Source organism: Hypanus sabinus, chromosome 11 (assembly GCF_030144855.1).
Source record: "Hypanus sabinus isolate sHypSab1 chromosome 11, sHypSab1.hap1, whole genome shotgun sequence".
NCBI classification, from domain to species: Eukaryota; Metazoa; Chordata; class Chondrichthyes; order Myliobatiformes; family Dasyatidae; genus Hypanus; species Hypanus sabinus.
The window spans coordinates 41,009,531-41,033,755 of NC_082716.1; the positions used below are offsets into that span (position 1 = coordinate 41,009,531).

At 39.3% G+C, this 24,225-nt stretch overlaps 1 long non-coding RNA gene across 1 annotated transcript in view; it reads right to left on the reverse strand.

The window, feature by feature from the left end:
- The window catches only part of LOC132401563 (uncharacterized), a 52,116-nt gene extending 31,278 nt beyond the window's left edge, over positions 1-20,838 (reverse strand). The window contains exons 1-3 of the long non-coding RNA XR_009514614.1: positions 20,741-20,838; positions 7,053-7,230; positions 1,143-1,240 (exon numbers count right to left, since the gene is read on the reverse strand). This is a non-coding gene — a long non-coding RNA (uncharacterized LOC132401563). The remainder of the gene's footprint in view (positions 1-1,142; positions 1,241-7,052; positions 7,231-20,740) is intronic.
- Positions 20,839-24,225: the final 3,387 nt, after the last annotated feature.

A 24,225-nucleotide genomic window follows, 5' to 3' on the forward strand; every position in this document is an offset into this window, starting at 1 on the left:
TGTGGTATTTTAAATTTTCCCCATAATTTCATCATTTCCCCACATTCTGTATTATTAAAATCCATTGTGATTTCCTACCACAACTCCTTGTAATCAGTTTGCACTTGTACACCTCTCTGCCACTATCCTTTTTCACACTCCTAGACTTCTATCTGAATTCTCTTTCTGTCCCAAACAAGAGAAAATCTGCAGATGGTGGAAATCCAAGTGATGCACACCAAATATTGGAGAAACTCAGTAGGCCAGGCAGCATCTGTGGAAAGGAGTACAGTCAGCGTTTTGGGAGACCCTTTGGCAGGAGACTCCTTTTGCCCGTCCATTTACTTTGCAATGCTATACTCATCATCTCTCCAGGACCAATTTTCTTCCCTGGCTGTCTGATCATTTCTTTGGCACCAATATTCACTCACCAGCCCAGTTGCAATTTTACATCCTCATCTCATTCCCAGATAACTTCCCAAATCTCTCAATCCTTCTCCCTGACAGCCTTCTCCCCAATAATCACATCCATCACTGCTCTCAACTGCTTCTACAACCTGCTTCCCTTCCCTCTCAGCAATTCCCCCTTCTACATGGAGGCAGATTGCCATATGAAACCCTTTTTTTGTTTGTTTGGGCATGCAAAGCTGGGGCTCACCTGTTCCAACTTTAGGACCTTGTGCTGTAAACTTTGTTATCTTTTAGGCTGATTGGATAAGAAGAACTGCTCTCTCTGGAACTAACTGCCCTGCTTTCTTCACTGTGATAGTCTTAAGCCTTCACTCCCAGCATCTTGCCATGCAAGGAAAATTTAATATCTTGACATCTAAGAGGAAGTCTAACTAGAGGCAGATGCTACTAGGTTCACTCCTACAACAAATTATGACCCATCATAAACTGTAATAATGGCACCTTGTGCTTGTTTACACAAAATATCACAGACCACAATTCAGCCTCCCATCACAGCTCTAGTCAGACCCACAGGGAAGCCAATCACTTAATAAAATAAGAATTTATTTCCATTAAGTTTTACACAGTGTTTTTACTTCTTGGGAAGGGAAGTGGGCTGAGGAATCAGAAGGTTCAGTGCCAATAAATGGTTCTATACTTGTATATGCAGATGTTTCAAATTCTCCAAAATAATAATACAGGTATTTTCAGACCTTTTGCTGATGTGCTCCTGCATTGCAAGGATACTTATCGGGGGTTTTTCTTGAGCGCCTGCCAACTCGGTGCTATGGTAATAATAAACCACTTGCATCTGAAAAAACAAAATGTAGCTGCATAAAAATGACTGTGTACCATGTATGGCTAGGTATGAAAGTGAGGAAGCTAAAAAAAAACCAATATTTGGGCAGAATCAAAGAAAACTTCCTTACGCCATGCTTAATTTTTTTTCCGTTTTATTTGAGCAGCTTTTAAAATGAAGGCAGCTTTTGTTCTTGACTGAATTATGAACATTTTATTTTGAGCAAAGTGGTACTGAGCCTTGATAAACATAGTGAGGATTCACCCTTAATCAATTAGTACCAGCCAATGTAATACAACTTCTGAAAAGGAATTTTGGTGTTGATTTCACACCAAAGGGAGTGTACCCTCCTCAAACTTTACTCCTTTCAATTTTCTTTTTCAGAAAAGAAATTTATATTTATTCAGTGCCTTTCATGATCTCAAAGTAATACTTTAACTTTAAAAATATTAACCCAAACTGTTCAGCCAAAACTAATCTTGTATGTAATGTTCTTAATGAAGGTTTGTTCAGAACAACCCTAATTTGATCATACTTTATGCTGATACTGGTTACAATAGATAAATATTTCATGGTTCACTTATTTATAACATACATTATATAGATGCAACTCCTATTGGCTTATAGGGAGTTTGGAGATTTTAGCATAAAACTGCATTATATTATAGAATTATAATTTAGTCTATTATGTATGTATGGCTACCAACTATAAATCTGTTTCTTTTTCTTACAACATTTTATATATATTTTCCAGTTGCCTTTCAAATGTTCCTTTTGTTTTCAATCATCATTTAAAGTTTGTTATCAAACTTTTGTCCATGATTACAGGAAGCTACAGGTGAAATTGTACCAATTTTCAAAATTTCATCTTGGTGTGTGGAAATCCATATGCTAGTTAGCTCTTGATTCCCTTCAATGGAGGCCTGAAGTTTGGTCTTGATAACACCTCTTTAAAATAAGGTGCTCCCAATTTCAATATTTTCTCGAGTTAGGGATTTATAAAACGTCATTTAATTTCTTGTTAATTTATGCCACACTTATCAATCAGTGGAAATAATCTTTGATTATTCATTCTCACATAACTACTTATAATTTAGAAAGCTTCCATTAGATTTATACCTTAATCTGCTTAGTGTTTGGCTGAGGGCTGTGGGGTGTGATTGGGGAGGAGGCATTATCTCCTCGAATCCTTTTTGATATCCATAACCTTTCAATCAGTTGAAATTCCATTGCATCTTTACCAAACTCACTAAATAATCTTATTACCTTTCCTAAAAAGGTCACCAAAGTATTGCACAATATTCCTAATTAATATCGCGCACAAGATTCAGCATCACTTTTTTCCCTTTGTACTGATGTCTCCTATCTTTTTATAGTTTTTCTACCTACATTCGTAGCTTCAGAGGCTTGTCTGTCACCCCATCTTGAGATTTATTTTCCTCGGCTATTAAGAAACTGCCTTTAGGATTTTTTCAGTTAGCAGTTTCTTTATCCAAAAATATACTACTTTACATTTCACAGTATTGAGCAGTTTACTATCTGCCCACACAGCTAATCTGTGTTCCTTCCCAAAGTTTTTGCTTTCTTACTCACCGTTGCTATGCACAATAATTTAATATAATCAGCAAACTTCAGTATCAACCGTGCCTCTGTCTGAATCATTTATAGAAATGAGAAAAAGTGAAGAGTTCTGGAGCAGGTTACCATGCTGCACTTTTATCTGCATCCTTCTAGCCTGTCAGACATTTATTTATGCCTGCTAATGAAAAACACAAGAAAATAGGAGCAAGAGAACACCACTCAACCTCTCAGCCTATTTTGCAGTTCAATGTGATAATGACTAATTTGTGCTGGCCTCAACTCATCTTCTTCACCAGTTCCCCACAAACCTCACATCCTTAGTCTTTCAAACATTTATCTATTTCCACCTTAAGTATATGTAATGATCTAGAATCCCCATCTTCTGAGCAGGGAAATTCAGAGATTTAATACCCATTGAGAGAAGAGATTACTGTGCTTTAGTTCCACTGGCCAAGAAAGTCAATTGAACAAAGTATGTATTTTTAGTCACTGTGATTGAAATAATATCATATTTCAATTGTAATATTATTTCAATCACTAGGTGCAGTCAGGATTTCATGGCACACACATGAAGCATCATGTGACTTTGATAAAATACCAAGCATATAACGTGCACAAATAAGCCATTGAGAGAATGCGGTGCTGATACCAGTTCATGCCTCTCCTGTGAAATTTATTCTATCTAATTAATTTTCATTGTAGACTAAATGGGAAATAGGGTTTCAATGCTGGGAACCCTGCACCTTTGCTGTTAAAGATGATTCCAATGATTGTTAGGGAATTAAGTAGACTGCATATTATGGTGTTACTTATGCTTATGTAATTTATGTTCATCATCTTTGTCATATACTCTGCAGCTGTTGCAAAAATCCAGATATTTATACCTGGGTATGTATGCACATAACAATGCCAATGAACTTGACCTTGGGCTGTACTTGAAGGGTCTTCCTGGAAGTCCTAATTGATATTTCATTGAACACTGAGCTGAAGGATATCTATTTACTCATTGAATTATTTGGTGTCTCAGGCCTTGCAAATGGCCATGAGGAGGGGAGACATAGGGAAGGTTACTTTGTGGAAGAAACTTGGAGGAGGCATACCTCTTGAAACAATGGACCTTTCTCCAGCTCACCGGGAAACAGTTTGTTCATTGCATTAACAGTTTCTAAAGCAATCATCTTGTCTGGACCACTCTGCTGATGTTTCCCAGAGCCAAGCTCATGGTTTGGTAGTTGATGTATGACATATAACTTACTTTGGATCCACCTGACTACAGCATGGATTTGCTGCCATTTGGACTGGCAGTGATAATTGGCCAATTTCAATGGTGCTCCATTTATACCTGATAATAATCAGCTGCATCAAGTGTAGTCTCACCATTGTTTCTCAACATTCAGTGGCATTATCACCATCCATTTTCCAAATGACAACATCCAGGAGGTTATCATTGACCAAAAATACAACAAAATTCCTGTAGGATGTGGGAGATCATGCCTGACAAACTGTTTTTCAAAGTTTTCAAAGAACTAACTAAGTGGAAGAAGAGTGTAGAGCTGTGGATGTTGTGTGTATGGATTTTAGTAAAGTCTTTGATAAGGTGCTTCATGGCAGGCTGATCTGGAAGGTTAAGTTGTATGGGATTCAGGGGGAGCTAACAAGGTAGATTCAGAGTTGGCTCAAGGTAGACTCTTTGACTGGAGGCCCATAACTAGTAGGGTGCCCCAGGGGTCAGTGTTGGGATTTCTGTTTATTCATTATTTATGTTAAGTGGTGTGGATGTGAATATAAATAGCCTGATTAACAAGTTTGCTGACGATACTGAATTAAAGGGGTCTTGTGGATAGCGAAGTAAGTTGCAACAAACTGGCAAAGGTATCTTTTTCAGTTAGAGAGATGGGCTAAAGTATAGCAAATGGATTTCAATTTACGTAAGTGTGAAGTAATGCATTTTGACATTCAGAACAGAGTAGGAACTATCAAGTGATTAGCAGGGCTTTAATGCATGTTGTGGAACAAGTGCAAGTGTGCAGTTTCCTGAAAATTGCCACAGAAGTGGACTTGATGGTGAAAGAAGCATCTTGTATGTTGACATTCATCAGTCAAGGCATTGAGTTTAGGACTAAGGACATTATGTTTTAATTATATAAGTTGTTGGTGAGACCTCACTTGTGGTATTGTGTACAGTTTATAACATTATGAGGGGTATGAATCAGGTAGATGGTCATAGTCTTTTCCCCAAGGTTTGACAGTGCAAAACTAAGATGCACAGATACAGGATAAGAGGAGAGGTAGAAAAAAACACCCGAGTGATAGAGGGTAACGAGTTCATGGACTGAATTGCCACAGGAAGTGGTCGAGGCAGGTACAATTGCAATATTTAAGAGGCATTTGGCTAGGTACTTAGAGGGAAGGGTCTTGGAAGATTATGAGCCAGACTGGGGCAACTGACACTAGTGGGAAGGATGCTGTCGTCCACGTGGACGGTTGGGCCTAAATGCCTATTTCCATGCTGTATAACTTTATGACCGTCACTCCAGTTGTTGAGGCAAGATGAAAGTGTCATAAAATACAATGAGAGAGTTAATTCCATTTTGATGATGCAGCCCCTGTGGAACTGTGGGCAACCTGGGAGGGGGGGGGGGGTGTGCGTGTGTGTGTGTGTGTGTGAGAGAGAGGGATGGATCTGTAGGCACTGCAATAATACCTTCTCTCACAGCAGCTTGATCTACCTTTAAAACCTTGTCATCCACCACCGCTCTGCTGTAATTGCTACAGGCATAATATTGAACTAATCCTGCTTGTAATGAATGGAACATCATGATTGTTGCTCCCTAATACTGGAATATTCATATAAGTGCAAGAGCAGCTGGCACCAGATTTCCCAATGGTAACTCCTTGTGTTTGCTTGCACGTGCAATGAAATCCAAGACTACAATATTTTTGTATTGAAGGCATTTGGTTAACATGAAGAGTTGTAAATGAGTGAAAAGGTAGATATTGTCTCCCTCTTGTACTGAGTTAACAACTAGATTATACTCTTACTGCGGATCTGGACCTGACTTGCACTACCGTACTTTCCCTTTTCTATTTTCTAATTATCACTTATAACTTAAATTTTTGTTATATTTACTTTGATTTGTACTTCAGGGAGTGTGAAGCGCAGAAACAAATATCACTCTGATGATTGTACGCTCTAGTATCAATTGTTTGGTGACAATAAAGTATTTGTATTTACTTTCTCCCTACCAAATTTCAAATTGAACTCAGTTGTATTGTGATCACTGTCTCCTATGTGTTCTTTTGCATTAAGCTCACTAATCTCCTCCACTTCTTTACATAACACCCAATCCAGTATAACTGATCCCCTGGTAGACTCAATGACAAGCTGCTCTGAAAAGCCATTTCATAGGCATTCAACAAACTCAGTCTCTAGAGATCCACTTCCTGTCTGATTTTCCAATCGCCCTGCATGTTGAAATCTCCCATGACTATCATAATATTGCCCTTTTGACACACCTTTTCTATTTCCTGTTGTAATCTCTGGTGCAAATCCTACCTACTGTTGGGAGGTTTGTATATAAAAACCATTAGGGTCCTTTTATCCTTGCAGTATCTGAACTCAACCCACAAGGATTCAACATCTTCCAGTCCTATGTCACATATTTCTATTGATTTGATATCATTCTTTAGCAGCAGAAGAGCCAGTCCATCTCTCGAAATGTTTGTGTTTTGCCCTCATGCTCTAGTTTCAAGCCTTAGTCTAAAGCCGTACCAGGTAGGATCATTAGCAAAAGAAATTATCCCATAATTAGGTTAGGGTTAAAGAGGTTGTGTATTGAGTCCTATACTCTACTCCCGCTTCACTTACGGTTGTGTACCTGCATTTGACACCAATATCATTGTCAAATTCGCAGACGACACAACAGTGATCGGGTTGATCTCCAACAGAGATGAATCAGCGTACAGAGCGGAGGTACAGAACTTAGTGAGCTGGTGCTCAGAGAACAACCTGTCTCTTAATACAGCAAAGACTAAGGAGCTAATTATCAACTTTGGAAAGTCACAGGGTGATGAGTACACTCCAGTCTATGTTAACGGAGACATAGTGGGGAGAGTGTCCAGTTTCAGGTTTCTGGGAATACACATCTCAGAAGACCTTACATGGTCCATTAACACACAACAATAGTTGAGAAAGCACAGCAACGCTTGTTTTTCCTCAGGACGCTGAAGAAAGCTGGTCTACCTGAACAGATGCTGGTGACCTTTTACCTCTGCACCATAGAGAGCATCTTAACATACTGCGTCTCTGGGTGGTATCTCAGTTGTACAGATGCTGATAGGAAAGCACGTCAGCAGGTCGGCTCTAGCGCACAGAAGATCGTCGGGACACAGCTCCCAGCCCTGGAGGAAGCTACAAGCATCTGTAAAGACAATACACACCCATGCAATCATCTGTTTGAACTTCTTCCATCTGGCAGACGTTATAAGATTTTCTATGCCCGGACTTCCAGAGTGAAAAATAACTTTTTCCCCAGAGTTATAACTGCTCTGAACCAATTGATCAAGCATCATCCATAAATTTGTTATATTGCTGCTTTTAATACCGGTTTTATGGCTGTCTTGTATCTGAGTTGCGCTTTTGTACTGCTGGACATTGCTTGTACTGGCTGGTTACTTGATTTTATTTATTGTTTATTTATTTTATTTGTTGTTTTATAGCATTGAGTACAAGAGTTGCAAACTCATTTTCGCTGTATGACAAATTGTACTATGCAATGACAATAAGGATACTTCATTTCACTTCATTTCATTCTGGAGCTGTCAGGCATCACTGGGCAGCACAGCACAACAGGCCGGAAGTGTCTACTCTCCGCTGTATCGCTAAATAATTAAATTCTTGCTTTAATTATTTGAGGAGACGTAGGGTAGATTTTTTTCAGTTAAATGCTCTTAAACATAAAAATGCAAAGCAGGACTCCAACCTCTCCTAGTTTGTAGAGTCAGTAACGAGCATTTCAGCTTTTGCAGCCCTAGTACAGCAAAAAAATTCCCAGAAGCTCCCACCACCGTAACCGATCTCTGCTCCCTGAGTGATTGGTCATTCTGACAACATTATTTCTGAACTAATCCATTTGACTACTAATTATGTTTAGAATTTCAAAGCACTGTGGGCTTTTCCATCTTCCAGTAATTGGACCTGCCTGTGTTATAACCTCTACTTGAACACCTTGTGTTTCTTAATTCTGCCATTAATTCAACCTGCTGTAATCTACTCCCCCTGTGAGTAGACCATCCTTGAGTTTATACATAGGCCATTTTACCCCACCTTCCATTATCTATCACCTTGTTCTATTGGAATCATCGTTTAATCATAATGTAACTGGCTGCTTCAGATGAAGAAAGAAAGAAAACAATATCAATCAGAGAACTGCAGAAAGGTGCAATTTTAGTTTCAGTTGTATCCATCCATCCTCTAAAAAGAAATGGAGGTGCTTCTTGCACACTAAAACATTGCAGTGCTAATTAGACGTAATCAAAATTGGGCAGAGACCCAGCAAATGCTTGTATCGAAATTTCCGATGGAACTTGATGAACTTACACTTGAAAACTGTCCAAGTCCAATTGGTAAATCTGGGGCTGTTACATGGGAGCTCTGATGTTCCGAGGCTGTTGAGCACTGGAAGGAAGGGTTAGAGATATCGGACTGGAAGCATTGTCAGGAGTGCTAATTCCAAAGAAATGTTTGTTTTTGCTTTGTTTGAATGTGCTCAGCACCAATCGGCGTCATGTGAAAAATAAGTATCATATGTATGAGGTTGGCAAGGTGGCCTTGATTTAGGCAAGTACAATGACAGTGGAATTTAACAATATTGATTTGGGTGGCCTTTAGAATCACTGTCACATCCAGTTGTGCACTTTACACTGTTATATGCATTAAAGTATATTGTTTATCAGAAATGAAAAATAGAATTATGCATCTGAAATCATCAAATGCAGTAAGTTTGTCTCTGTCCATAAAGCAATATTCTAAAGTTGTCACATACATTTTATATAATACATATTTCCCTTGCACATGCTTCAGATAGACACCCTTCTCATTACGGGCACATGCAACTACACAGCTGACACCTCCAATCCCATACAAACTTCATACACACACTCACTCAGACAGCCTCCACAATTCATACACACTTCACTTTTCTCACACAGGCTCAAAGCAGCTGCTAGCCGGCTTGGTTCTGCCATGAAACTAGGCAAGCTGTGCTACGACACTTGCTGAGCATGTTGAATAACGTGAACCAGATGTGAATGAGGTCTCACACCGCTGATAAATTGACCAATCAACCTTGCATTTCAGATGATCCAAGCCATTGTTTGCAATAAATCTGTTTTCTCAGGCTAAAGTGTTTGCAAATCAGGTATATTTGGTATAAACATAATTAACTTCTCATGCTGAGAAGGGTCCCTGCAAAGGATGCGACTAAGGCTCTCATTATGAGCATTTAATTTGTATTATGCAAAATGCCTATTTGATAATTATATTGAGGGCAATGTGATTTATTTGCAGTGCAAACTGAAAATAATTAATTCCAAAATAATTATTGCTTTAGTATTCATTAGTTCCCTTCTCCCCATCTCCTGTCTTTCTACCACTCATATCGAAAACTGGTGGCACAGAATATAGCAGAACAAATGATAGTTTAAAAATACAAGTATTTAACTCAGTTATGTAAGAAATTAATATCAGAAGCTAAAATAAATGTTGTTTTGCAGGCCATTTTTGAAGGCAATTTTATTAGATTAGTTTATGCTTACTTGTGTCTTTTTCTACTTTATTACTACACCTCAGAACATTAATTTGTCACATTAATTCCAAATTATGCTGTAGTGAAATGCATATGAAAGCATTGATAATTCAAACTTCGAGTTCATCAGTCTCCTGAGGCTCATTTTTCAAGGTTGTCATGGTTGTTGAGTAATGGAAGCCTAATAGTAAAAATTGCAGATTTGCATTGATAAACTGGTGTGACCTATTCAGATAATACAATGCTGAATACTGACTTAAAGCTTTAGTCTTCCAACTCCAATCCATGTGATGCAAAAGTCTGCTCTGTAGCATGTTTTTGTGTTGTGTGGTAACCAAATTAGTTCCTAAAAGGTATCTGATGCAAGTGGAAGTGATACATCATGCTAACTTGACACCTATTGTTACATTTAAATCACAGCATATTTTCTTTAAACCTTATGCACTGGAACATCAGATGAAGCCATATTTTCTTACGCCACAATCGTGTGCTTGAAACAATTCACTTGGTTGCACATCAGCACAGGAGTGTGCGAGATACTTGGACCTCAATAGGTTTGTGCTTATGACATCTGCTCCCGTAACAGTGGATCCTGAGACCAGGGCAAACAGTGGATTATCATAGCCTGATTATGGCCTACCACAGCCTAGCATTTATATGCATTGGTTTCCTTCAGGCTCAAGCTGAGGGAACTACAAGGTTTTGTATGGGGGAGAAAAAAAACAATCCTATCTCTAATAAAGGGCAACTTGCCAGAGAGCACAGACAGTGTAAAGGCAAAGCTTCACTGGGATTGTAGAGTTCACCAAGCTGCAGAATATCATTGACGGCCTGTACGTCATTTGGCAGGTAGCCTATATCATCTCTGAGAAGCAGCACAAGACCAAGGGATTCCAGCTGTTGTGGAAGATGTATGGGTTTACCCTCTTACAGTCTGCTTCTATGTCAATTTGTCAGTCATCAGCATAAGTCCCATTGGTTGCTAAGAATGATTCACTGATGACATGGGTCTTGGGTTTAATGAGTAATCCATGGGTGTGTATCCACCATGCTTATAATGAAGGTCACATAAAATACCAAAGTGCTGCTTCTTGGTGTGTTCTGCAAACATTCTGCTGTCTTCGTCACCTGGTGTAGTTCACCAATTGGCAGTTAAATAAGTCTCATGACTTGTAGTGACTTGCTTTCTGGTGCACAATCTCTGCTTTGTATCACCTCAGACCTTGCTTTCATAGAATTATAGCACAGAATCAGCCAATTCAACCTTACTCCTCCGCTCCAACACATATAAAACACTGAGGGAAGTCGGCAGATCAGGCAGCATCTATAAAGAGGAATAAACAGTTGGCATTTCATGAAGGGTCTCAGCCTGAAACATCAACTGTTTATTCCTCCTCATAGATGCTCCCTAACATACTGAGTTCCTCCAGCAGTTTTCTGTGTGTTGCTCTGGATTCCCAGCATTTGCAGAACCTCTTGTGTTTATCATCCACATCAGGTGCTGCCAGTATTTGCTTACTGGCTTCAAGAGAACTCGCAACACTCACACCCCTCTTTACTTTGATGCCACAGCAATGGAAACTGCTGACCCTGCACATGGAACATTACATACTCTCGTGTCCCAGAACACATTCTACACAATCAGGAATGCTCACCAATGCTTACGCTTTCTGAGGAGGCTGAAGAGAGCCGGACTATGTACATCTATACTCATGTCCTTTTCCAGATCTGCAGCAGAGAGCATCCGAACAAGCTGCATGACTGCTTGGTATGGCAACTATACTGCAGTGCACAGGAAGGCTCTTCAATGGGTAGTCAAAACTGCCCAATGCATCACCATCACCAGCCTACCTGTCATCAAGGGCATATATTCAGAAAGGTGCCAAAAACGGCCAGTGACATTATGAAGGATCCCACCCATCCTGCTTATGGACAGCTAGTTCCATTCCCATCATGTAGGAGGCTAAATAGCATCCACACCAGGACCACCAGCCTCAGAAACACTTACTTTCTTCAAGGTTGACCAACATCTCCATCCACTAACTCCCCCCCCCCACACACACACACACCCCTCACCACCACTACTTTATCATTTCCTGTCCAAGTGACCTTATGTACAGACAGTCCCGTGTCCAGTGTCACTTTACGGACATACAAACAGTCTTTGTATATAAGCTATATTATGTATTTATATTTATTGTGTTTCTTTGCACTGCATCAGAGTAACAATTGTTTCATTCTTCTTTACACTTGTGTACTGCAAAGGATGTTAGACAATCTTGAATTTTGAATTATTCTTGAATTCTCCTTTATGTCTAAGTGATTCCAGTGCTCATCCAACCACTTCTTTTTAATATATTATTGTTTCTGTTTTTTGCACTATTTTTAATCTATTCAATATATGTATATTGCGATCTATCTATTTATCTATCTATCTATTTATTTATTTATTTATCTATTTATTTATTTATTTATTTATTATTATTTCATTTTGTTTTTTTTCTATATTATGTATTGCATGGAACTGATGCTGCTAAATTAACAAATTTCACGACACATGCCGGTGATAATAAACCTGATTCTGATTCTCACATGCTGTTACTGACTCAGTTTTAACCTCACTCTGAGGCAGTGAATTGCAAATACTTTCCACTCCCTGGACGATGAATATCCTCTTCATATACCAAATATACCTTGATATAAATGAACTGTTTGTGGTTTGAGATGGGTGAATTTTCCTGCCGCCTGTCCTGCCTATATCTGTAGCAATTTTATATACTTCAGTCATGTCCCCTGCACTCCAGAGAGAACAGATCTAGCTCCTCTAATTTCTCCTCATAACTGAACCGTTCCCAGGCAACATCCTGGAGAAGCTCTTCTGTGTTCTCTCCACTGCTATCGTGTCCTTTCTAAACCTAAACTTTGTGCAGTACTCCAGCAGAATAAAATTAGAGCAAAACACCTCCTGTTTTCTGTATTCAGTGCCTCAGCTCCTAAAGGGCAGGATCCTATATGGCTCCCTAACCAAGTTATTTATCTGTATCACCATCTTCAAGGAATTTTGTAATCTGAGGTCCCTTTGTTCCTCAATACCCCAGGACCCTGCCATTCATGTGTATGTCCCACCCTCATTCATGTACCCAAAATACATCTCCACCTGTTAATTTTTCACCCATTTTACCAACACATCAATATCTGTGCACCATAAAACTTCCTTCCACGCTATCAGTCGATCTTACTGCTATCTGCAAGTTTGCTAATCTTTCCTTCTGTGTCTAAATACAGGTATTTTTGGTGAACAAGAGCAGGAGAAAGGAAAAGCAGAAGAAAAGAGACATCTCCCTTTGCTGACCATGAACAGCTCATCTCATTGTGATAACAATCAACGTATACATACTTCTCTATTCATAGGAATAGATGCGGAGAGGACGTTTCCTGTAGTGGGAGAGTCTAGGACCAGAGTACACCCTCAGAATAGAACGACATCCCTTTAGAACAGAGATGAGGAGGAACTTATTTTGTCAAGTGGTTGTGAATCTGTGGAACTTATTGCCACAGATGGCTGTGGAGGAGAAGTCATTGAGTATATTTAAAGTGGAGTTTGATTGGTTCTTGTTTACTAAGGGCATGAAAGGTTAAGGGGAGATACCAGGAGAATGGTGTTGAGAAGAATAATAAATAAGCCCTGATGAAATGGTGGAGCAGATTCAATGGGCAGAATTATGTAATTCTGCTGCTATGTTTTATGGTCTTATATAATTACAATCAAACTTCTCAAATCCTCTACTAAGTGGTTTGACTGATGAAAGCCAGCATGTTAAATGCCTTCTTCACTACCCTGAATGTAACCCCATCAGTCTGCATAACCAAGCTTCAAATACTAAGTTGTCTCTACAGATGCTGCTGAAATGTTGGTAGATGCTGTAGAAAGTTGAATTTTCCAGTGGGATTGTCCACAATTTCCACACTGGAAGAAATGGGTTTCATGATCCACAAGGCATGGTACAAGAAAAACACTGGTCTCTTCCTTCCTTCCTGACCATACACAAAGGTTATCCAACATACCAGCCAAATGCACCAAGCATTCTTTTGCCATATCATTTGCCACCTTTGCAGGTTGCTGCATGAGACATGTTGGTGTAGTGGTTAGCGCATCACTTTACAGTGTCAGCGATGACCATTCCTGCTGCTGCCTGTAAGGAATTTGTACATTCTACCTGTGATTGTGTGGGTTTCCTCGGTGTGCTCCAGTCCCCCACCCCCACCATTCCAAGGATATACAGTTAGGTTTAGTGAATTCTGGCCATGCTATGTTGAACCTAGAAGTCTGGCAACATTTGTGGGCTGCCCAGCACACACCTCGCTGATTTGATTTGATTCAAACAATGCTTTTCACTGTAAGTTTTGATTTTTCAATATAAATGTGTTGAATAAAGCTAATCTTATTTCCTCAGTACCTTATGCAAACTCTATCTCTAAATGGAATTGTAAATTGTGTCTAATTTCATCATCTGAGCCACACGCATTGGATTAATTGATGGATCATCCTCATCTCCAGACCTACTGGCATCTGACCCACTATTGTGGCTATCTTATCAGCTTCTGAGGTGGCAGAGGAATCTGCTCAATTGTACCCTAACCACCACAAAGCAGAGAAAGAATAAAACCAGATGAAAAGTCCACCATTGACCACTGAATTGGCAAAGTCACCTCCAATCCAGCTGACCTTACAATGTCTACCACACAAACATCTGGAAACTGTTTAATTTGCTTGCTGTCTCAAAGGCTAGCCAAGTAGCAGCTGAAGTAATTATCTTCAGAATTCTATCTTGTATGCAATGTGCCATTACAATCTCCACAAGGAATGTTCTAGCAACAGGACATGTTCGCCAGGGTCAACAGCACAATGCTGTACAGGTGGTAGGTCTAAGCCCCATGAAGCTTCAGCATCCACTCCTGACTTCATGATGTCTTGTAATATTTGGGTAAGAATGGGTACAGAAGCTTCTTGTTAATTACCATTAATTGTCCTTCTTCAGCTGCTATATAAATTGTTGAACAGAACTTAGAAGAAACATTGAAAATAGCAAATGTATAGAACATACTATGGGTGCTGGACTTCAGGTTCCATTACTTAATGTATCTGGTAGCACCAGCAATGGCTAAATTGGCTGAACCCAGCTGTAACACATGTACACGAGATAGCAATTTTCCATAATGATAGGTTTTAACCAGCAACAGAGCAGATTAAAGCCCTCAGTGCAGGCACCTAGTCATGAATGGCTGTGAATAATTTACATATTGGAAATAGGGGTTTCCGAGAACATTCACAGCCTTACAATAGCAGAGTCCAGCATATGTGTGCCAAAATCAGGGCTAAAGCATTTGTGACAAGATTTACAAGAAGTGGTTCCAAATGGAATGATCTATCTTAACTTCCAGCTGAGAGGCCCACCATCTAAAAAGCCAAGCTTCAATTCATTCAATTCATTCCAAACATTTTAGATGTAGTACAGAAGACTGGAGTTCCAGAACTAGTTGCTGTTTTAACCATTGTTCCAAACAGTTACAATATCATTGGAACAAACTGGTTAAAACCTATCACTATTTAAAATTGCCCTGTTCTGAAAAATAAAGCAAAAAGAAATTAATTGACCCAAGTACTGACCACTCAGCCTACTCCTAGTTGTTAGTAAATGGATGGAAAGTGTCCTTGGCAGTGTTACCAAATAGGGCACACTAATTAGCTTGCTCACTGATGTCCGATTTCTGGGTTCTGCCAGAACTGCTTGGCTCCAGACCTTATCGCAGCCTTGGTCCAAACAGATTAAGTTGCTGAATTCCATTAGTGACGTGAGATAGAATGCTTTTGATATCAAGTCAGCACTTAGCCAAATATGGCATTTTTGCTTCAATTTTTGGCAGCCGAATGTGGCTGGCTAAGCCATTATTTATTGCCAACGACTAAATGACCTTGTAAAGGTGATGGTGTGCTGCCTCTAGAATTATAGTGCTGATATACAGTGGATGCTCTTGTATTGCTCTTGGCTGTGGAACTGCAAAATTTAATCACAAAGAAAATGAGGGAACAGAGATACATTTCTCAGGATGGTGTAGGAGATTTCCTGCAGGAGATAGAATGGGCAAATAATCACATTGCATTCTGTATGTGTTATACCTTGCAGCTGCTGCTCATTGGTTGTAGGGAGGATGGTCATTTATGGTGGTTATTGCTTTGTCCTTTATTGGGCTTGAGAGTTGTTGGCACTGAATTCATTCAGACATATCAACAGCATTTCATTACAATCCTGGCTTGTACTTTGTGGATGAAGGAGCCATGGCGACACCAAAGTCAATGGGCATCAAAGGCAAAATAATCCAATGGTTGGAATGGAATTGACTTTATTACTTACATCCTTCACATACACGAGGATTAAAAACTTTTACATTATGTTTCTAAGCGTGCAATGTGCAATGATATTAATTTGTAATAAATAGTATGTACAGCAGGTCAGTCAATATAACATAGAAATACAGTCTGATGGCCTGGTGGAAGAAGCTGTCCTGGGACCTGTTGGTCTGGCCTTTCATGCTGTGGACCGTTTCTGGGTGGTAGCAGCTGGAGCAGTTAGTGGCTGTGGTGACTTGAGTCCCCAATGATCCTTCGGGCTCTGTCTTTGTAAATGTCCTGAACAGTGGGAAGTTCACATCTACAAATACAATACCTAACACAATGGAAAATGGTTGTGATTGTAGCAAGTCAGTCATTCCAGCTGCAGGAAAACCCTAGGGTAGTGTCCTAGTCTTGACAGACTTCAGTTGTTTCATCAATGACCTTCCTTCCATCATATCATTAGAAATGGGAATGGAGGAAGTTTGCTGATAAGTACAGAAAGTTAAATTCCATTCACAAAGAAAGCAGACCATGCTTATATGCAACAGGATTGAAATGACTTTTAGACCTGGACTGATAAGTTTGCATACTTTACTAGTACATGAAATGCCAGAAAAAGGGTCAGTCTGTCCTTGATACTCAATGGCGTTACCATTGTTGAGTTCTCCTCCATCAGTATAGGTTTTCAATACAGTAGTTGACTAAAAAAGATACCACATTACAATTAATTAAATAAAGTAGGCATGCAGGATCTGGTGATGTGTTGTATCTGCATGATGTAGGACCAGGTGGGCCCACTGTGGTTCCTGATTTCCACATCTGCAGTAGTGTTGGTTGTTCAGGCAACTCAGACTCAAAGATGGTGACCTGGAATCTGAACTTCAAACACTGTGATACATCAGGGAAGGGGAGAGTAACCTGAACTCTGTGTCTCAGGAGACAGGCATATCCATTAGATGCACTGCTTCAGATTCAGCCTGTGGCCAGAGATCAAAGGGTGTGACTGCAAGTGAGACAGGAAAGGGGACTCAAGGGATAGTGCTGGAGGAACCACAGCCCTTGAGCTAACCCAACAGTTGCAAGTTTGTTGCTCCCTGTGAGAATATGCATGGGGGCTGTAGGAAGGATGAGCAACTAACTGTGACACCTGAATCAGAGTGCCATTCAAGAAGGGAGAGAGAAGAGAAATATAGTTGTAACTAGGGATTGTATACTCAAGACAATAGACACAAGTCTCTTTCACAAGGATCAAGAGCTCTGAAGGCTATGTTGTCTGTCTGGAGCTCAGGTTCAGGACATCCCATCTGACCTGCAGAGGAATTTGGAGTTGTTGTGGTCCACGGGTTTAACCACCAATATAGTAAGGACCAGGGAAGCAATCTTCTGAGGGAGTTTGAGTAGCTAGGGACTAAGTAAAAACAGAGAACCAGTAAGGTAATTGCTGCCTTAGCAACATGTCAATTGTCACAGGGTTAATAAGATCAGAGAGTTAAATGTGTGGCTCAAAGATTCCTGTGGGAGAAGTGGGCTTGAATTTGTGGGACATTGACACCAGTATTGGGGAAGGAGGGAGCAGTTCAGCTGGGACGAGCTCCAGCTGAGCCAAGCTGTGACCGGGATCTGGGCAAGCCACATAACTAGGGCTGCGAATAAGGCTTTAAACGAAATAGTTGGGGGGGTCAACAGTTGAGAAAATATGGATAAAGTAAAAGGGAAGATGGGTGCAAGAGAGGTTACTGAAGTCTTCAGAATAAAGAATTCAATAGAAAGTTTAGAAAGGCTTGTTAAGAATGTAGGCAACATGGAGACAAATTTGAAATGATGAGTGGTGAATAGAGGACTGAAGTTGTTATATTTGAATGCATGCAGTATACATAATGGTGTATTTGAGTTTGTAGTGCAAGTATAAATAGGCAGGTATAACGTTGTGGGCATCACAGAGTTGTAGATGAAAGAAGATGACAACTGGGAGCTTAATGTTAAAGTATACACATTGTTTTGAAAGGACAGGGTAGTGTGCAGAGGTGGTAGAGTGACTTTTTTGTAAAAATAAAATCAAATCCTTAGAAATAAGTAACATAGGATCAAAAGATGTAAAATCCTTGTGGGTAGAGTCAAGAAATTGCAAAGGTGAGAAAGACTCTGATGAGAGTTAATATATGGGCCTCCAAACAGTAGCCTTCATATGGAATACAAATTACAATGGGAGGTAGAAAAGACATGCCAAAAGGGTAATATTACAATAATCATGGGGGATTTTAATATTATGGTAGATTGGAAAAATCAGGTTTATGCTGGATCCCAAGAGAAGGAATTTGTAAAATGTCTATGTGATTTCTTTTTAGAGCAGATTGTGGTTGAGTGCACTAGGATAAAGGCTATTCTGGATTTGGTGTCAACTAATGAACTAGATTTGATTAGGGAGCTTAGGGTAAGTAAACACTTTACCTTAAGTTTGAGAGGGATTTCAGCTGAGTAAAGGTAACTGAAGAGGCACAAGAGAGGAGCTGGCCAATGTTGATTGGAAGGGGACACTAGCAGGAACAATGGCAGAACAGCAATGGTCAGAATTTCTGGGAATAATTTGGAAGATGCAAAATCAGTTCATCCCAATGAAGAAGAAGAAGAAGAAGAAGCATTTAAAAGGGAATATGAGGCAACTGTGGCTGACAGGTGAAGTCAAGTATAACATAAAAGCAAAAAAGAGGACATACAATATGGAAAAATATAGTAGGAAGATAGAGGACTCAGAAGCTTTTAAAAACTAACCAAGGACAACTAAGAAAGCAATAAGGAGAGAATAGATTAAATATGAAGAAATGCTAGTCAATCATATAAAAGAAGATAACAAAAGGTTTTTATATATATATATATATAGAAAGGCAAGAGTGCACATCAGTCTGCTGGAAAATGACTCCGGAGAGGAAGTAATGGAGAATTAAGAAATGGTGGACAAACTGAATAAGTGTTTTGTGTCTTTACTATGGAAGATGCCAGCAGCATGCCAGAAGTTTGAAAGTGTCAAGTGAAAGAGGACAGTAGAGTTACTATTACTAAAGAGAAGATGTTTGAGAAGCTGAAAGATTTGAAGGTACATAAGTCACCTGGACCATATAGACTACAGCCCAGCCTTCTGAGGCATGGAGCTGAAGAGATTGTGGAGGCATTAGAAGTTATCTTCCAAGAATCACTAGATTCTGGAGTTGTTCCAGAGACTGGAAAATTGGAAGTATCACTCCACTCTTTAAGAAGGGAGGGATTTCATTATTAAGAATGAGGTTTTGTGGCACTTGGAGGCACATGACAAAATAAACTGAAGTCAGCATGATTTTCTTAAGGGGAAATCTTCCCTGATAAATCTGTTGGAATTATTTGAGGAAATAACAAGCAGGATAGACAAAGGAGAGTCAGTGGACATTAAGAGTCCTGACGAAGGGTCTCAGCCCGAAGATTACTATTGATGAGAGAACCCAATTGGATTGTCTCACAAGTACTGTAGCTACATGAGCAGGTCAGGAGCAGAGAATCCTTCAGTAAATTACTCCCTTTCCAAATCCTTTCCATCACCAATGGTGCACTGTGGCTGCACAAATTATGTGATCTTTACTTCTTTCGGCTAAATCAGCTGCACCTCCACAGCTGCCACCTCCATCACTGAAAAGAAGTGGTTTTAGGCATATGGAAATTATAACGCTTGCATGCTCTCCTGCAACTAATCTCTAAATTTTGTTCGATTTGAGTCTTGGAACTTGCTACCCATCAATATTGTGGGTGACTTTTATCAGAAAGACTGCTGCACATAAAAAGCTGGCTCACCTTCAAGGCCATTTATGGATGGACCATCGATGTTTACCTTGTCAACATTGCCCATCTCCTGGAAAATGAGTACAGGCTTCCCCCACTATCCGAAAGTAGAGCATTCCTATGAAACTTTTCATAAGCCGACATGGTGTAAAGCGAAGAAGCAATTGCCATTAATTTATATGGGAAAAATTTTTGAGCATTCCCAGACCCAGAAAATAACCTACCAAATCATACCAAATAGCACATGAAACCTAAAATAACACTAACATATAGTAAAAGCAGGAATGATATGATAAATATACAGCCTATATGAAGTAGAAATAATGTATGTAGTTTCACTTACCAGAATCGGGAAGATTTAGCCAAAAACAGATCTGTGGAAAAATATTCAGCACGTACACGCATGCGCACACATCTGCCCTCGCAAGGCTTCACAGTCATGGTAGTCTTTCTTGGGGTCAACCCAAATTAAAGCAGGCCCTGCCGTTATTTCTTGGACCTTAGCTGCGACACTGCTCAGGGTACGTGCTGCCTCTCTAACGGCTCGCTGCAAATCAGACGCTGAATGCTATTTTCGCTTTTCACCTTTTCTCATAAAAGTGAAAATCCTCTTTGGATTTCTTTTGGTTAGCGAAAACAGGTACTAATGTAGGTCTTTCATAAAAGCAACATGACGTAAAGCGAACTTTCGTAAAGCGGGGGACACCTATTAGTTTGAAAATAGAAATCTGTTTATTCCGCTACCATCTGACTAGTTCCAGGCTCTCAACTATCACAAAGTACAAAGGCGCAGGGAAGAAAGTAAGAATTGCATGATCTGTACCACAAAATTCAGAAGAGATTGAAAGATGAGAGGAATGGGGTGGGAGAAGGAGCAATAGGTGTGAGGATATCATTACCTTCTATTATTTCAGCCCTGTCACTTACCAAGCTGTTAGCAATATTGTTCCATCATGCCCAGTACTGTCACCTCAATGTAGCTAATGATCCACATCTGTGCTCATCTTCTGCCGGTTAGATACTGCGGCATCTGCTAAAAATAATTCCAGTGTTAGTGCCTCTCAAACCAATTTAGTTAATTCAGTTTAATCCAGCAATCACACCTGCGACCTTTGTGATCTGTCAAGATAATGATTGCTTAAAAAATACCCAATGGTTTTATTTCAGAATCTATCTAGTTTGATATTTTCAATAGGTTTCTCGACTGATTCAGTCAGTAAAGTGCAGCTGACCTAAACAATTTTAATTTTTTTATCAAGTCATGTTACAGAAAAGGACAGTACAATAAATGGGGGAACATTATGATTTTTGTATGGTCTTTGGAAAGGCTGGTTCTGAAAATAAAGGAAGAAGCAGTTGAAATATTGTACAATGGATGTGTGATTGATTGACCAATGAAACCCCAAGGATTGTGAGCACAGAGCTGTCAGCTACCTGCAGGAATATTACCAGCATTACATTATTGAAGTGAGTGAGAAGTCAGTCAAAAATCAGATTTCTTGCGGAGTTGATAGAAATAGGAAGCCAAATGAGATAGATACTTTTCAGAAAATAATGTTTTGTAATATGGTATACATAGTCACAGAACACTAAAGCACAGAAACAGGCCTTCAGCCCAATGAGTCTGTGCAAGCCATTAATCTGCCTTGTCCCACTGACTTGCACCTGGACCATAGCACTCCATAACTCTCTCAATTTACCTATCCAAATTTCTCTTAAATTTTGAAATTGAACCCAAATCCACCACATCTGCTGGCAGCTTGTTCTACACTCTCATTGAGGGAAGATGATCCTCCTCATGTTCCCTTCAAACAATTCAACTTTCACCCTTAACCCAAGACCTCTAGTTCTAGTCTTACCTAATCTCAGTGGGGGAAAAAGCCTGCTTGCTTTAATTTATCTAAAATCCTCATAATTTTGTATACTTCTATCAAACCTCCCCTTATTCTCCTACATTCTTGGGAATAAAGTCCTAATCTATTCAAACTTTCCCTATAACTCTGGTCCTCAAATCCTGGAAACATCCTTTGTACATTTTCTCTACATTCTTTCAATTATATTGATATCTCCCCTGTCAGTTATCTAACCAGATCTTGACACAATACTCCAAAAAAGGTCTCATAAACATCTTATTCAACTTCAACTTAACATCCCAACTCCTGCACTCAAGTCGTTTGATTTATGAAGGCCAATATACCAAAAGCTCTGTTTATGATCCAATCTACTTGTAACACCACTTTCTGAGAATTATGAATCTATATTTCCAGATCCCTCTATTCTACAACACTCTTAATTGCCCTACCACTCAATGTGTAAGGCTTACCCTGTTCTGTCCTGCGAAAGTGTACTACCTTACACTTGTCTTCATTAAATTCTATCTGCAATTTTTCCAGTGTTCAGATCCCTTTGCAAACTTTGATAGCATATACATGAGAAACAACAACGGACCCAACAGCACACCACTTCTCACAACCTTCCAAACAGAGATGTAACCATCTACTTCCACTCTCTGGCTTCTCCCACAAAGCCGATGTCTAATCCAATTTACTACCTCATCCTGAAGACCAAGCAACTAAACCTTCTTGACCAACCTCCCATGTGGAACTTTGTCAAAGGCCTTGCTTTCAAAGGAAACACAACATGTTGACTAAATACTTATTAGAAAGGTGTTTTCGGTTTAAATGTTCCAGATTTACATGACACAGAGCTTTTTTTCCCTTTCTACATGCTTAGGTATCCTGTAACTTAAATGACAAATGTTGATCGCCATAATAATTGGCAACTCCATTTATCATTGCATCATGCAGATGAAAGGCTGTCAGAAGGAAAACAGGTTGGAGCTGTGTTCTTATTTTAATCTAAAAATTCCTGTGTTGCCACGTGAGGTGTATTTGAATAATTTCTTTAAGAAATAAACAAGGTTTAACTGCTTTTTTGGATTTGAATAACAATATTTTTCCTATAACAATCTAAAATGAATTTTGTTCATTTTTATTACAAGGCAGTGGATTTAACCTGGTGACATTGTCTATTGTAGTGCTGGGTTTTGGAACCAATATTTGACCTTTCCTCACTTTGTAATTTAATGCCACCACCAACCATGTGGGTAAATTTTAGAAAATTAGACAACTATTGTTAGTGAAATACATTGTGTTCTTAACATTATGAACAATCACAAAAAATCTAATGACCACATGCACTTTTACTTTGCTATATATTATTTAAAACTCCCGATAAAAATGCTCCCAATTGCTCATTGTCACCAATAAATTTCCTTTTACTAATATATAAAAGTTATGTATTTATCAAAGGAAAGAACATTGGAAGAAAGCATCAATGGGAAAAGATCTATTGGGAAACATTTATCCCACCTTTGCATTCTGCTGTAGATGGGCTGAAAAGTGAATCATGCTGTATATTTTTGGTGTTTTATTGACTATTGTCAGTTTTTATGTTGCGTCACATTAAATAAACATGTTATTAAAACTTAGCACAAATGTAATATCTGAAGTCCAATTCGGGTAGAGTGTTCCAGAGATTTATTAGGTAATAATCATACACAGTGTTAGCATCAATTCCAGAAAGCTCCCATTGATAGTTCATTGCAGGAATCAATATTTTTTTGCTGTGGTTTTGTTTCATCCCAGATGCAATGCACTGGAATAAGATAAATATTATTGTTATTTATTTAAGATTAATATTTATCTAATATGTCATCAAGGCTAGTACTTGCTAACCATAATATAAAAATAATATAAAAGCAGGATACTAGAAGTTTTTTTCAGTTATATAAAGATCATAAGACCATCCCCGACATAGGAGCAGAATTAGGCTGTCTACCCATAACCTTTGATGCTATACAACCAAGAAATGATCAAACACCCAACAATCTGGCCTCCACAGCTGCCTGTGGTAATAAATTCCACAAATTCAACAATGAAATTTCTTCGCACCTCTATTTTAAGTGGATGCCCCTGCATCCTGAGGCTGTGCCCTCTTGTCCTAAACTGCCCCATTATGGGAACATTCTTTCCACATCTACTCTGTCTAGGCCTTGCAACATTTGAAAGGTTTCAATGAGATCCCCCCTCATCCTTCTAAATCCCCAGCGACATCAAACGTTCCTCGTATGATAATCATTTCATTCCCAGAATCATCCTTGTGAACCTCCTCTGAACCCTCTCCAATGCTAGCATAACTTTTCTAAGATGATAATACTCAAGGTGGGGCATCACTATTGCCATATAAAGCCTCAGCATCACATCCCTGCTCTTGTATTCTACACCACTTGAAATGAATGCTAATATTGCATTTGCCTTCCTCACCGCTGACTCAACCTGCAAGTTAACCTTTAGGGTGTTCTGCATAAAGACTGACATATCCCTTTGCATCTCAGAATTGCTGGTTTTTTC